Raw genomic sequence first — 14,260 nt, forward strand, 5'->3', positions numbered from 1 at the left:
ATGTTTTAATTAGTTTTAAACATGTTTAACCATCCAAAAACCCTAAAAATCAAGTAAAATTATATTTTGATGTTAAACATGTTTACAAACCAGGAACATATACTTTTTTGGTCAAAAACGCGGATTAGAACATGAATACAACGTTTTTACGGTTAGAAAGTTCGGTTTGAACCCAAAACCGAAACCCTAATTATCAAGGCTGTTACATGGATGATTTATGCTTGGTTTGATGTTACATGATATGTAGATATACTGAGTTTGCAACCCGAGACCCGGAAAGTCGTTTAAGCTAGCAAAATTCATCGAAAACCGACAAGGTAAACCCGTAATACTCGTTTAGGGGCTGTTTAGTATTAGGTTGTGACGTGCTTGTTGTTAGCTTGTGAAAATTTGCAGGGACATTAGGGATCATATAAATGAGTCCCTGTTCAAATTTGGTAATTTTTCGATAAACGGAGAATATTTGGTGAATTTATTCCCGTTTATGAGCGTTTATTTGGGAAAAATAGCTAAACATATTGAAAAATTATGAAACTTGGTTTTGGAGTTTGATATGGGATGGTAAGATCACTGGTAAAGTTTTGGAATCATTGGAAATGTCTAAGTATGGTTTGTGCGATCATGGCTTAACCGAATTTTAACAGCCGAAAAACGCACAAAAAGGCATTTTGTCAAAAGAGTTAGGTTCTGGAAATTTTGTAGGGACTATTTAATGACATTGAGGTCATTGGTAAAAATTATCAGATTTTTCGGAGGTCGTTTGATATAAACGGGCCATTTATTACATGATTATAACCTATTAAATGAATTTCTATAAATAAATAAATAATCATAAAATTTCTGGAAATATTTTTATAAAATTCTCCATGACTTAATGTATTTTTACAAAAATTTACATAATTTATATATAATTACATATTTAGTTATGATTTATCAAAGATTTAAATTATAATTGTTTTAACGAAACCGGCAGTTTTGTGTTTAACGGACTGACTGGTATGTCAAAATATCAAAAGTGGTCAAATATCATATTTTTGAATGATATTAATAAAAACAAACTTTTTACGAAAATTCCGGACAATTCGGGTGGATTGTGCGCGTTTTGTATAATCAAACCCGTGTGAAAACGGAAACGAGCCCTGCAATCAAACTAGATACCGAAACTTTAAAATTCTTTCATAAATCAACTTATTTTATCAATCAATATATTTACTTAAGTTTTATGTGATCTTACCTAATCCCGAAACGTATAAACGATCAACTGAGCTAGGCTCGGAAAACGGTGAAACTGAGCCAAATCCAATTTTAAACATTTCATAGTACACAACGTCACAATCTAAGACTATGGTCATGTTCTGGGCCTAACAGCTATACCCAGATTATCTATACAGCCCGACTTAGCTTAAACACTGTACTAGTAATAACAATACAATACCGTTTATAGGAATCAGGCTATAAACGAGACATCTGACTATTTGATACGTGATTTCTGTGCGAACTACGATAAGGTGAGTTTCACGACCCCCACTTTCTAAACTGTTTTACGAACTTTTGGGGTGAAAAGCATGTTTACATATACTGATATACTTGAAAACGTGTGATGATGTGGATTATCTAAGTACTAACACTTGACAAGTCCCCACAAACACAAGTGATTAACTTCGTGCCGGTGGCGTGTGGATAGTACTATCGGTTTGACAAACCCAACTGTGACAGAGCCGGTGGGGTAAGCCGGAACATATGTAAAAACCAGTTGCACATTGTCATTATATATTTACATACTGCTATGTGGTGTTAGACATAGTACATACATGGGGCAAATTGGCTGTTAAATGCCAACAGGAGTGCATGGGCAGGAGAGGCCATGCAGTATAGCTCGTTTCGGTTTCACTTGTGGCTTAGTATAATGCATCATACACAGACATATATACATACACACTGTAAACTTTACGAACTCGTGAACTGATTTCATTGATACTCGTGAAACTTGAAACTCACCAACTAGACGTAGTTGACCCGTTTTAACATGCTTTTCAGGTAAAGCAAAAGTGGAATGATTTGCTTACATGCTTGGTGTTAGAAAGACAAGTTGAATAGCTGTGAATAGACGCTGATATAATACTGTTTAAGAAGCTCGTAAACCGGTTATGTGTTTTTCACCTAGTTTGTAAACATAGTACCTACCCATGTAATATGATGTAAATTAGCTGTTGAATTTTCTTTATAAACAATGTTGTTGATACCAGTGTTATCTGTTACATTCCCGTATTACGCTTCCGCAACTACCTAGTCGGGGTGTGACATCTTTTGAGGCAAAAGGTGAATGATTGGCTATATATACCAATAGTCAAAGAATTTGGCAACAAAATTCAAGAACATCAACATAGAACAGGTTCCAAGAGAGTATAATGCTGAAGCTGATGCTTAGAAAATCTCGGATCAACTCACCAACCAATAGAAAATTTCCAATTATAGATATCCCATATCTAGCCACTGACTCAATTGAAGCAAAAGAAGGATCCTTTGAAAATTTTAAATTTAGGATCCTCCATGAGCAAAAGGATCCTGGATCCTGCCGATCAAGATATATTTTCAGAATGAAGAAATCCCAGCTAATGAAAACAACCATAGATCCTTTCGAATGAAAGTATCACGTTTTATTTTGTTACATGATGTTTTGTGCTATTAATAATTAGCAGGTCCTTATCTTAGATGTCTCGAGTATCCTAAAATCCAAGACGTGTTAAAAGATATTTGAAAGACATGGTTCCGGATCATAAGATGACATCGTACATGTGTAGATATAATATGATACGGACCGAAAACGTTGCGTTAACTATACTAAACTATACGGAAGAAACATATAGTAAAGGAACTAAACACATGTCAACTCAAGTAATTATTACTATTTTAATTTAACAATTTCAGTACAAGTGATTTCCAAAGATTACAAAATATGACAATGATCAAGCTAATTATACACAAACACCTATAGGCCGTATAAGTGACCTGGCATAAAAGACTTATACGTTGGTAGACAACTTATACAACCCTTAACATCAAATCTAACATTTTCAGATCGTTCAAAATATACAAGACCTAGCATTAGACATTTTACCCTAACAAACTCCCCATTGGATAGTGCTAGGTCGTTGCATCTTCAGTCAATACCTAAATGCTTCTTGTGATAAGCTTTCCAAGCCACTTCAAACGACGGCTTCATTGATTTTAATTGTGAAGTTGGACGAGGTACTTGGCTTGGCATATATTGAAAACGATTCCATGAAGCCTGAGTAATTCTCTCTTGACGTTCGGCCTCAAACTCCGCCTCAATACGTTCTTGTTCTGCACTAACCTATCTCCAATTTGTTTCCCAAGCATGTCCAAAATGTATATTCTTCTCAAAACGTAAGTCAACGACCTTCTGGAACTGATTAGCTTTAGATTTAACCTTGTCGTCCGAACATTGTATCCTACTCGAATGTAACACTTCTATGTCTTTCTAAGAGCAATTCACCAACCACATTGGATCATACACACGTATCACATCATACTTCTTTTCTCCACAATCCAGATATATACTGATTTCACCCGTTAACGCCAAGTATGACCAGCAAAGGAAAAAAGGATGAAAATCCTGTTCCATTGGGTATAATGGTATAACATGTAGCAAATCCGGTCGAATATATCTCAATGTACATATCAACTCACTTTCAGGATTCTTTCACGATCTTGACATGAAAACACAAGGAACCTGAGGTGTCTACTTCTTGAATCCCCTTTTTGCTTCATTCACCATGAACTCCCAGATATCCTTAGCAGGACCACTCTTTGGTTTGTATAGTAAGTCATAATGTGTACAAATGTCATACACATCAAATCATGTTAGCGTCTTAAGCTCCATCAAACTATTGAAGTATTGAACTCTAAATAGTCTCCGTCTAGCAATCTTCTGAATTTTACCCAAATAAGCTATACTTATACACTTTCCCAATGCCACATCTTTCTATGTTTTCTTGTAATATTTCATCGGATTCAAGTACACTTGTTTCGGCTCAATAGAATGATCAAAGTACCAACCTTTCATTGCCTCCTTAGTGAATTTCTTCGCTTATTTAGAAGGATCTAATTCCATTTCAATCTATTCATCGAATACCACATCAAAAGCATCGAACTCCTCTGAGTCTCCCACATATTGACTCTGGTCTCTCAACAAATACAACATCTTAACTCAACCAGTCTTCATTTATAGTTGTCTTAGTTATGTCTTTTTCAAAATCAAAAGTTAGATCATCCACAGATACGTCTAACATCTTTGCTAGCTCAGATCTGTCAACTGGTATCTCTCCTTCTTCTAATTCATCTTCCATATTGGATATTTTAAACCTCGTAGGATTCGAAAACATATAAAAATCTTTTAATTCCTCCAACAGTTTCTCAGTAGAAGTATCTTTAGTTTCAAACTCCTGTTGTGGTTCATCAGTTTGAACATCACCACCAATAGAGTTAAACTTTTTATCAGCTTTCCCAGACAAAGCACCAGCACCACCTTATGGATCATCACCATCATCTAGGTCAGTATAATCGTCATTTGAATCACCAAAGTCCAACTTTTCCTCGTCTTCTTTTTCTTCTTCCTCTTTATCTTTTTCTTCTTCCATAACCTTGGTTTCTTCAACAATTTGTCAGCAGGTAATACTACTGTCTCAACCACAGGTTGATCCATTATCATCTAACTAGATCCACCAGCCAGCACAGAGGCATCTTTTTATTTGAATCATCAATAATGATTGGATCTTCAATTTTAAACTTTCCTTTCTCAGCAGCTTTCTCATTATCATAATCAACACGAAATAATACCTCAGCAACACCAATATCACCTGCATAAACTCGTTCAAATAATGCGTCACTTTCTTTAGCACGATACACTTCTGAGTTAAGTCTAATACCAAGCTTTTTCTCGATAATCACAAAATAATTCATGTGTTCATACAATAGATCATCTTGTAGCTTTCTTTTTCTTTCACTTTCATCCAATCTTTTCTTGACTTCAACATTCTCATCTCTCAATCAGTCGTTCTCTTCAGCCAAACACCTCATAACCTCATTTTCGATGACCCAGGCAATGAACAATCACATGAACCAAGAACTTGAACGACCTCGACAATCCCATCTTTAAGTAAGAAACTTTGTTTAAGGTATTCTGGTAACACATTCTCAATAAGCATCCCTTAACCATTCTTTCATCCAAAGCAGTTGGGTTAATCGACTCATAACCTATCTCCAGTACATCACGTAGCACTTGCTCGGACACAATGATTTCCTTTATCTGTACCACCGACTTAATACGTTCTTCCTCTAACTTGGCATCCTTCTAGAACTCTTCCACGATCTCCTTTACAACAAATGTGTTAGCCATAATTGCATTTAGAATTCTCGAACGTTGAAAGAATGGAGATATAGGTCTAAATGGTTCCATCTTATTTCTTGTCCCATCCAAAGGTGCACAAATATTATGATTAACATCATAATCATTCACCATCTGCACACAAACAAATAATCAATATGTTAGAAATATTTAGAAAAAATAACAATTTTAAAAAAATTCTAAGTATAAGATCCGTATAAGCCCATTAAAGTGTATATGTCCTTGAAGCGTGTAAGATGAATAACACCGTGTAAGTGTAAGTCCAACGTGTAAGTCAATCAACGTGTATGCCTTTGAAACATATATGTCATTTTTAACATATAAGATTTTTTAAACATGTAAGTTATCAACCCATATAAGAATTGTTAAACATATAAGTTTTAGAACTTATACGTCGTATAAGTCAATGGAACTTATACGACGTATACGTGTCTATCACTTATACATTTGAACCAAAATTAGGACAAACTCAATTTGAACAAAACATAAATCAATAGATTTTCCACAATGGACACAAAGGTTCGTTTATACATCGATAGTGTTTATATTTCGAAAACCCTATGAAGCATGTCCATAACAAAGTCCAAGTTACAAGCAAATTTTTTTCCTTCAAAGAATCAAGTGGTGTACAAATCAACCACCTGAATAAATAAACTCAATCAAAACAAGTTATACGGCTAAAGATCAAGAAAAAAGTTCAAAGTGTATATGTTTTTCTGATAGCACGCATAAGTAGATAATGAAATGTCAGCGTATAAGATCTATATATGTACCATACACATTGAAAGACCGGGTGTCGGATCATAAGATGACATCGAATATGTGTAGATATAATACGATATAGACCGAAAATGTTGTGTTTACTATACTAAACTATACGGCGGAAACATATAATAAAGGAACAAAACACATGTCAACTCAAGTAATTATCACTATATTCATTTAACAATTTCAGTACAAGTGGTTTCCAAATATTCCAAAATATGACAATGATCAAGCTATTTATACACAAACACCTATAGGTCGTATAAGTCACTTGGCGTATAAGACTTATACGCCGACAAGTCTTATATGTTGGTAGACAACTTATACGCCCCTTAATATCAAATCTAACATTTTCATCTCGTTCAAACTATACAATACCTAGCATTAGACATTTTTCACTAACAATATTCATGAAGGAGATTATGGAAACCACACTTGGGGCGAATCACTTTTCTACAAAGTACTAAGAATAGGATACTATTGGCCAATCATGAGAAAAGATGCTATGGATTATGTTTAGAAATGTGATGCTTGTCAAAGACATAGTAACTTACTTCACCAACCAGCAGAACCAATCAATCCAACAGTGTCCCTGGCAATTCATGTAATGGGGAATAGATATAGTTGGAAAGCTACCAAAGCCATCTGGAGGAAAAGTATTAATGCTTGCGATGACAGATTATTTCTCTAAATGGGTAGAAGCAGAAGCATTTGAACAAGTCAAAGAAAATAAAGTTATATCCTTAATAAATCAAAATATCCTTACAAGGTTTGGGGTCCCAACAGAAATAACATGTGACATTAGATCTCAATTCATCAGAAAAAGAACAACGGATTTTTGTCCAAGTTGGGGATTAAAATGATAACTTCAACTCTTGTTCATCCTCAAGCTAATGGACAAGCAGAATCCAGCAACAAGATCATCATCAGTAACTAAAAGAAGAATTTAAGTGACAAGAATGGAAAGTGGGCAGAAGAAGAATTACCTTTCGTCCTATGGGCAGAAAGAACTACGGAAAAAAATGGAACAGAGCAAACACTGTAGGAATAAATATATTTTATATATTTATTTATATGGCCATCATTATCATTTATATAATAATAGATCAAAATAATTAATTATACCTTATTATATATTAGCTTGGTAATTGTTGATGGGCCATATTCCTCTTAATAGCTAATAAAGGGTTTTCCCTTGGGTGTATATATAGAGAGAATAAATTAACATCATATATAATCTCACACACATAAGAAAATCATGTGTCTCCTCTCTCTTCTAAACCAGGTTCCTCTCAAGAACCCTAACCATCCTTAACTATACATCCTAAAGGGGAACTCGATCAGGATGACAAGCATGTCGACTACATCATACCATGTTGCGGTTACTACTCTCTCTGCTGTAACAGGTTCATAGGTTTAATATTTATCATGTTTTCTATTGCTTACATGAAGAACTAATCAATGTGGCATCTGAGTGATGTGGATTAATAAGTTCTTCATGTTTTCCCTAAATCTGGAATTAAAATCGTAAAACATCAATTTTGACTAAAATCCTAGTTTTTTCGGTTTTCATGTTTTATTAAGAAAATTGGTTATAATTGCTAAAATTCATATTTAAAACTCTAATATATTCGAAATCCATTAAAAATATGTTTAATATTTCGATTCCAGAGAAAACTGTTTAAATATTCTTCGAAGATGTTCTTCATTTTCATCATAAAAACTGAAGAATCGTCCTTATTTTGGATGAATCGTAGGAATAAAATATGTTGTTTCCAATTTTGATTGATTTTTATCTATTAAAAATTTTGAAACATGATATAGTTAATCAATAAAAGATTTCAAAATCATGTATAATTATAATTAAATCTTTTAAATTTTGAAACAAGATAATCCATTAATATTCGAATTTCATCTTTATCATAAATTAGTTTATGAGATTTAAAAATAATTGATGGGATAAAATAATTTCTGGGTTAAAAATAGTTTATGGGTTAAGGATTTAAAATTAAATTTCGCTTTATTTTCTATAACGGTTTTGGTTTACCAAAATCTTGAAAACCTTATAAAACCTGAAAACTCTCATAATCCCGAAAACCCATTAAAGTTGGGCTCACTGAAATTCCCGAGAACTCATAATTCTCAAGAACTCAAAAGTTTCGATAATTAATTTCCCGAGAACTCTAATTTTCCTGTAAACTATTCCTGATTAAAAGTTTTGTAAACAATCTTGTAAAATTTTACAAAAAATAAAAAGATTAACTTGAATGAATTTTGATGTATCACTTCTGCCCAAAAGTGATGTGTTACATTTACCATATCACTCAAGTTTAATTGAAAGCTTTTGTTAGTTTTTGCATAACATGATACAAATGTCTTACTTCTGCCCAAAGGTGATGCATTACATTTTTATCTAACAAAACTAGAATGTGTATAATTAAAATAGTTGTCTCGCTTCTGCCCAAAGGTGATGTGTTACAATTGTTTTGCACACATACTTAAATAAATTTTTATTTCCGCCCAAAGGTGATTTAATTTTTGTTTAGGTGGAACTTTTAATTGTAGTGTATTAGTTTGGTGTTAATAATAGACATATCACATCTTCAATAAAAGATAATGATAAGCACATTAATAATCCTACATTAATCAAATGATTATAAATTTTAATCTGTATTATTTTAATATCCTTTAATATTACATACTATAACATTCTTCTATAAATAACGATCTCATCCAAATCATCCACTCTAGTCTCAAAACACAACTGAATTTTGTCTGATAAAGAGTTTTAATAACATTTAGTTCTTCTTAGTTTTAATTATCCATTAAGACATGTTATGACTATCCTACTGCTCTTTCTAATAACAATCTTCTATTGAAACTAGAGCATAACAAATGGGATGAGTCAATCATAATATCTCTTATGATAATGATAATCAAGAACTTATTTAAATAAATGTTGTCACTAGATTTATTCTTGATTTAGTTTTTCTTAAGACTAATCAAAATAACTCATAAGATGCATGCATTCCTTCTAAATTCTAACTGTAAGGTTAAATGGTATCCCTGAATAAATCATAATGTACACTTCCATAATTCCATGACCCATAAAAATAAGGGTTCACACATGAAAAGTTTCAATAGTACAATTTGGTGCTTTTAGAATCAACTATAACACTCAAAAGTACCAAAGGAAAACGTGTGTGTTGATCAGCAACATATGTACAAGAAAAGAAATGTCTAGTACTGGAAATAAGATGTTATTCAACTCACTACCACTAAAACCTAAAAAAGGATAATTATAAGGTTCATTGATAAAATACAAGTATTACTTCCATCTTTAATTCTCTAAGGAGAAGTCTCATTGCAAAATATGTCATTAGATTGTGCATAAGCAACAAGACTATCCATAATTCAAAAGAACAACTGGCTAAATTGATAGTTGTATATTAATGATATTTAAGTATGCTAATCCTAATATTCCCATCAGCACATGATTGGTTGAGTCTAGTTCTATATGTTTACCCGAAATCAACAAATAACTAACACGAGTGTCAGTGACAAATTTACATGTTAAGGTTATTAGAACCATGATAAATTGTCTTCTAATTACGCTTTATGATACCTCAAATATTCTAGAGATTAATCAGAATTTGGTATCAATACTTAAGCTAAATTATGATAGATATGAGGTTTGAATAGCCTATATAAAGTCACTCTTATCATAAACTCTCATATTATTTGTTATCAATATCTGGATTGAAACATTTATAACATAGAACTAGATGATACTATATATTTTCATAACTTTTGTTATCATGCAAATAAAAATTTAACAAAAGACAAATGAGACCTATAAAATTCATCCATTAAAACAAAATTTCATGAGAAATCATGACATGGTTGATGGGGGTGATTTTTCATAATATCATTCTTAGTAATTTTAAATCATGTGTTAGATGCCCTAAACATTACTTTGCTTAAGAAATAAGTATGGGTCCACCAGAAGTTATATTTCACTTACATTAGTGGACCTTATTCAAACAGAATATTCAGACATAATTCTTTTATCATTTAAAAGGTTATTTACTTGTATTTAATCTGTCTTCTATGGCCCACGGTCTTAAAGAGATCTATTCATATATACTTAATACGATCACTTCAAAATATGTCCCTAAGTTTATTATGACTTCTGGACGTTAATGAAATCAAATCTAGTTTAACATATATATGATAGATTCCCACGTCACGTACATCATTGAAATTTCTCATGTATTTTTCCTAGAGATATTAAAGATCAGTGGGAGCCTTAAGTGACTCAATCATAACTTACAATATTTGCAAAAGGTGGGGAGTGAAAACTTAATATTATCTCAATAACACCTCTTGTATAAGACACTGCTCCATCACAAGACTATTTCATCAAAACTTATCTCTTTAGAATTTACTACTACTCTTACAAAAGTTTCATTGTTGCTTAAACGTGGGCAAATTCAAATTTCTTACTAAACTAATCCTCACCAAGGGAAACTGCAACAACTTATATTATTAATTTGTTTCTCTGTTAGAATCTGCTGGTCTTTAAAAATTGACCCTAAGCATGCTAATTTCCTAAAGGTTTTTAAGGTCAGTGGGAGCAGTAAAATTCCTTATAATGACTTGACAAAAGTACAAGAGGCGGGGGGAAGAGAGTCATTAAATTTTACTCCGAATTTAACTCTGATTACACCTCTTGTACACCATGATGTACCAACTCTTACACACTTAGAATCCTGAAAATGATAGCAACCTAACCAAGAGCTAATTCATAAAACTGAAACTTCAAATAAACCCAATAATCAACTCAGGAGGTCATCTAGGTTTTAAAACCTACTAACTTTGATGATTATGTAACCTACCTAACTAAAGTTAAATGGATGTTGGAAAGCTTACTGGTCAGACCTCTTCTAATTAAATCATTAGCATCAATCAATCTTCTGAATGGAATAAGCTATTATTAGCAAATTAAACTAGACTTCATAAGTCAGAATAGTGTTTGAGATTTTGTTGAAACACCTAAGGGTGTTCATAACTAAATTAAATCCCAACACAAACGTTAAGACATAAAGAAGCATGATTGATTGTTAAAGGTTATATTCAAGAAGGAATAAATTATCAAAGAATCTTCTTACCTATATTACAAAAGATTTCTTTAAGTATCATTATTGTTCTAGTAGCTTATAATAGTCATGAGCTACATTAGATGAACATTAAAACAACTTTCCCTAACTACTGACTTACATATTTACATGTTCATAAAACAACCTGAAAGTTCTAAACTGAAGGTCAAAGAACACTTAGTATGTAAGTCAATAAAATCCATGTATGGGTTAATGCAGACATCAAAATGTGATGAAATATTATTACAATTAATTTCATCAAGAACCAAGTGTATTAATGTACCTACCTCAAGATGAGTTGGAGCAACTAAAAACATATGTGTCCTTATATAGATGACATTCTTTTGACAATATATGTTACATAAGTCAAAGAATTGTTAACACATACTTTGATATGAAATATCTCAAAGATATCCCTAACGTGACAGATATCATAACATTCTGAGATAGACCCGAATGGACGTTAGTTAGTTCCATAAGTTTTACCTTAAATGGGTCATTTCACATGTAACAAGCGATATTGCTCTCCTTCAGAGGGTACAGGATCATTGAGATTATTTCCTTATGCTTCATTAAGTAGAAGCATCATGTAGGTTCAAGTCTATACTCGTTCAGATAGTAGTCAAATTGAAACACACTGGATATGTCTAGATTAACGTGAAGCATCTAAAAGAGTATTAAGATATCTTTAAAGAAAATGAGAGACTATAATTTAAAAAGAAGAAAAGTGAGAACTCAAACCGGTTGATTGCTCTAAACTTTGTTATATTTAGATATAACAAAATGTAATTTTGGGATATATTCTTATGTCAATAGATAAATCTATCTCACGGAGGAGTCATAAGGAACTGATAACAACAATATAACTTTTAATGACATAATATGTTGATTAATCACAACACAATTATCAATAAATGTTGTTGAAAATTTATCAGTGGACTCATAAGTTTATTAAATCCATATAAATTATATATTGAAGATTTATTGTGATAAAGTCAGTTACCATCTTTTCTCAAACAGTTACAGTTCGAGAGGTGATGCATTAAAATTCGATATGAAATAATTATTTGTATGTGAACGATTTGAGGAAAATTAATTTTCGTATTGAATACATTCATGATATGCTTAAGGATCCTATAACTAAAGGTCTGTTACCCATAAGTATTATGAAAGCGCTTGTAATCATGAGGGGTTTATTAATTACAATGTACAACTGCATATCGTACTATGAATAATCAACTATTAATTTTTCCTCACCAGTTTTGATTTTGTATGTCTCTTAATATGTTATGCATGCATAATGACATATAGACAAATTATTATACAAATCAAACGTTCTGAAGGGCTTACTTGAAAATTTTGATCATAACTACTTAGCTTTTAAATAAGGGCTGTAGTATGATTAATGGGGGTCTCGAGCTTATGTTCAATTCAATAACTATATTTCTCTGCTCCAGTTTGAGTTTAATGCTAAAATGAGCGTTAACTCCTGATCAGGCTTATCTAATACTCATAATAAATGATTACTCGGCCAAGTGGGAGAATGTAAGAATAAATATATTTTATATGTTTATTTATATGGCCATCATTATCATTTATTAATAATAGATCAAAATAATTAAATATACCTTATTATATATTAGCTTGGTAATTGTTGATGGGCCATATTACTCTTAATAGCTAATAAAGGATTTTCCCTTGGGTGTATATATAGAGAGAATAAATTAACATCATATATAATCTCACACACATAAGAAAATCATGTGTCTCCTCTCTCTTCTAAACCAGGTTCCTCTCAAGAACCCTAACCATCCTTAACTATACATCCTAAAGGGGAACTCGATCAAGATGACAAGCATGTCGACTACATCATACCCTGCTGCGGTTACTACTCTATCTGCTGTAACAGGTTCATAGGTTTAATATTTATAATGTTTTCTATTACTTACATGAAGATTTGATCAACAAACACCTTTCTCATTGATGTTTGGTTCAAAAGCAGTACATCCTATAGATATGGTGATCCCAACAACAAGGATATAGGATCCTAAGAATAACATTGAGCAGCTGATCCATGACCTTGACACCATTGATGAAATTAGGGATCAAAATAAAATTAGGATGGCAGCATATCAACAAAGGATCACTAACGCATACAACAATAGCTTAAGGATTAGAAGATTTCAAGTGGGTGACCATGTGCTTAAAAATACATACAAGAATACTATCAAATAAAGTGATGGAAAGTTTGAACCTAAGTGGGAAAGTCCATATCAGATCCATAAGCAGGTAAAGGAGCACATTGGTTAGCAACTATGGATGGAGAAATCTTTCCAAGATCATGGAATGCTATATATCTCAAAACCTATCTGATGTCAGTTTTAAAATTTTCTTTCAATGGATACCAGGTACGTGTCATATCCTTATCATTTTCATTATTTTCATTATTTTATTATTATTCAAAACAAATGTACTGAATTAAGCATCGGAGGAGTGTTAGCCTGTCTAACACCCACCCTCACCAAGGTTTCAAGTTTTTATAGAAATCTCCAAGGATCAAGATACAAGACAGATATTGGGCATCTCTCTTAAAGATTAAAGTATTCAAACCCTTTCAAAGGTTTTAAAGGTTTTCACCTTTCTAGCATAAGGGTTTCTATACCCTGCTCGGAGTGGACAAAATATAAGGATAATTCAAGATGGTGGGATCTGTATACTTAATGGCTGCAGCCAATTTCATTATTGTTGGTTATACCAAGGATTCAAAATAAAAATGTGGAAAACGTGTCACTCAGAAATTATGACATTTAAATGTTATTCAAAGTTCGGCAGGAGTCCCAAGTAAATATGGGCTTGTCCCCGTCTAAAGGAATTATCATCATCATGTTAAATAAGAACTTCTAAATTT

This window comes from Bidens hawaiensis, unplaced genomic scaffold (genome assembly GCF_021521415.1).
Source record: "Bidens hawaiensis isolate Kalapana, Puna unplaced genomic scaffold, B.hawaiensis_p1.1 tig00004539_1, whole genome shotgun sequence".
Classification (NCBI taxonomy): Eukaryota; Viridiplantae; Streptophyta; class Magnoliopsida; order Asterales; family Asteraceae; genus Bidens; species Bidens hawaiensis.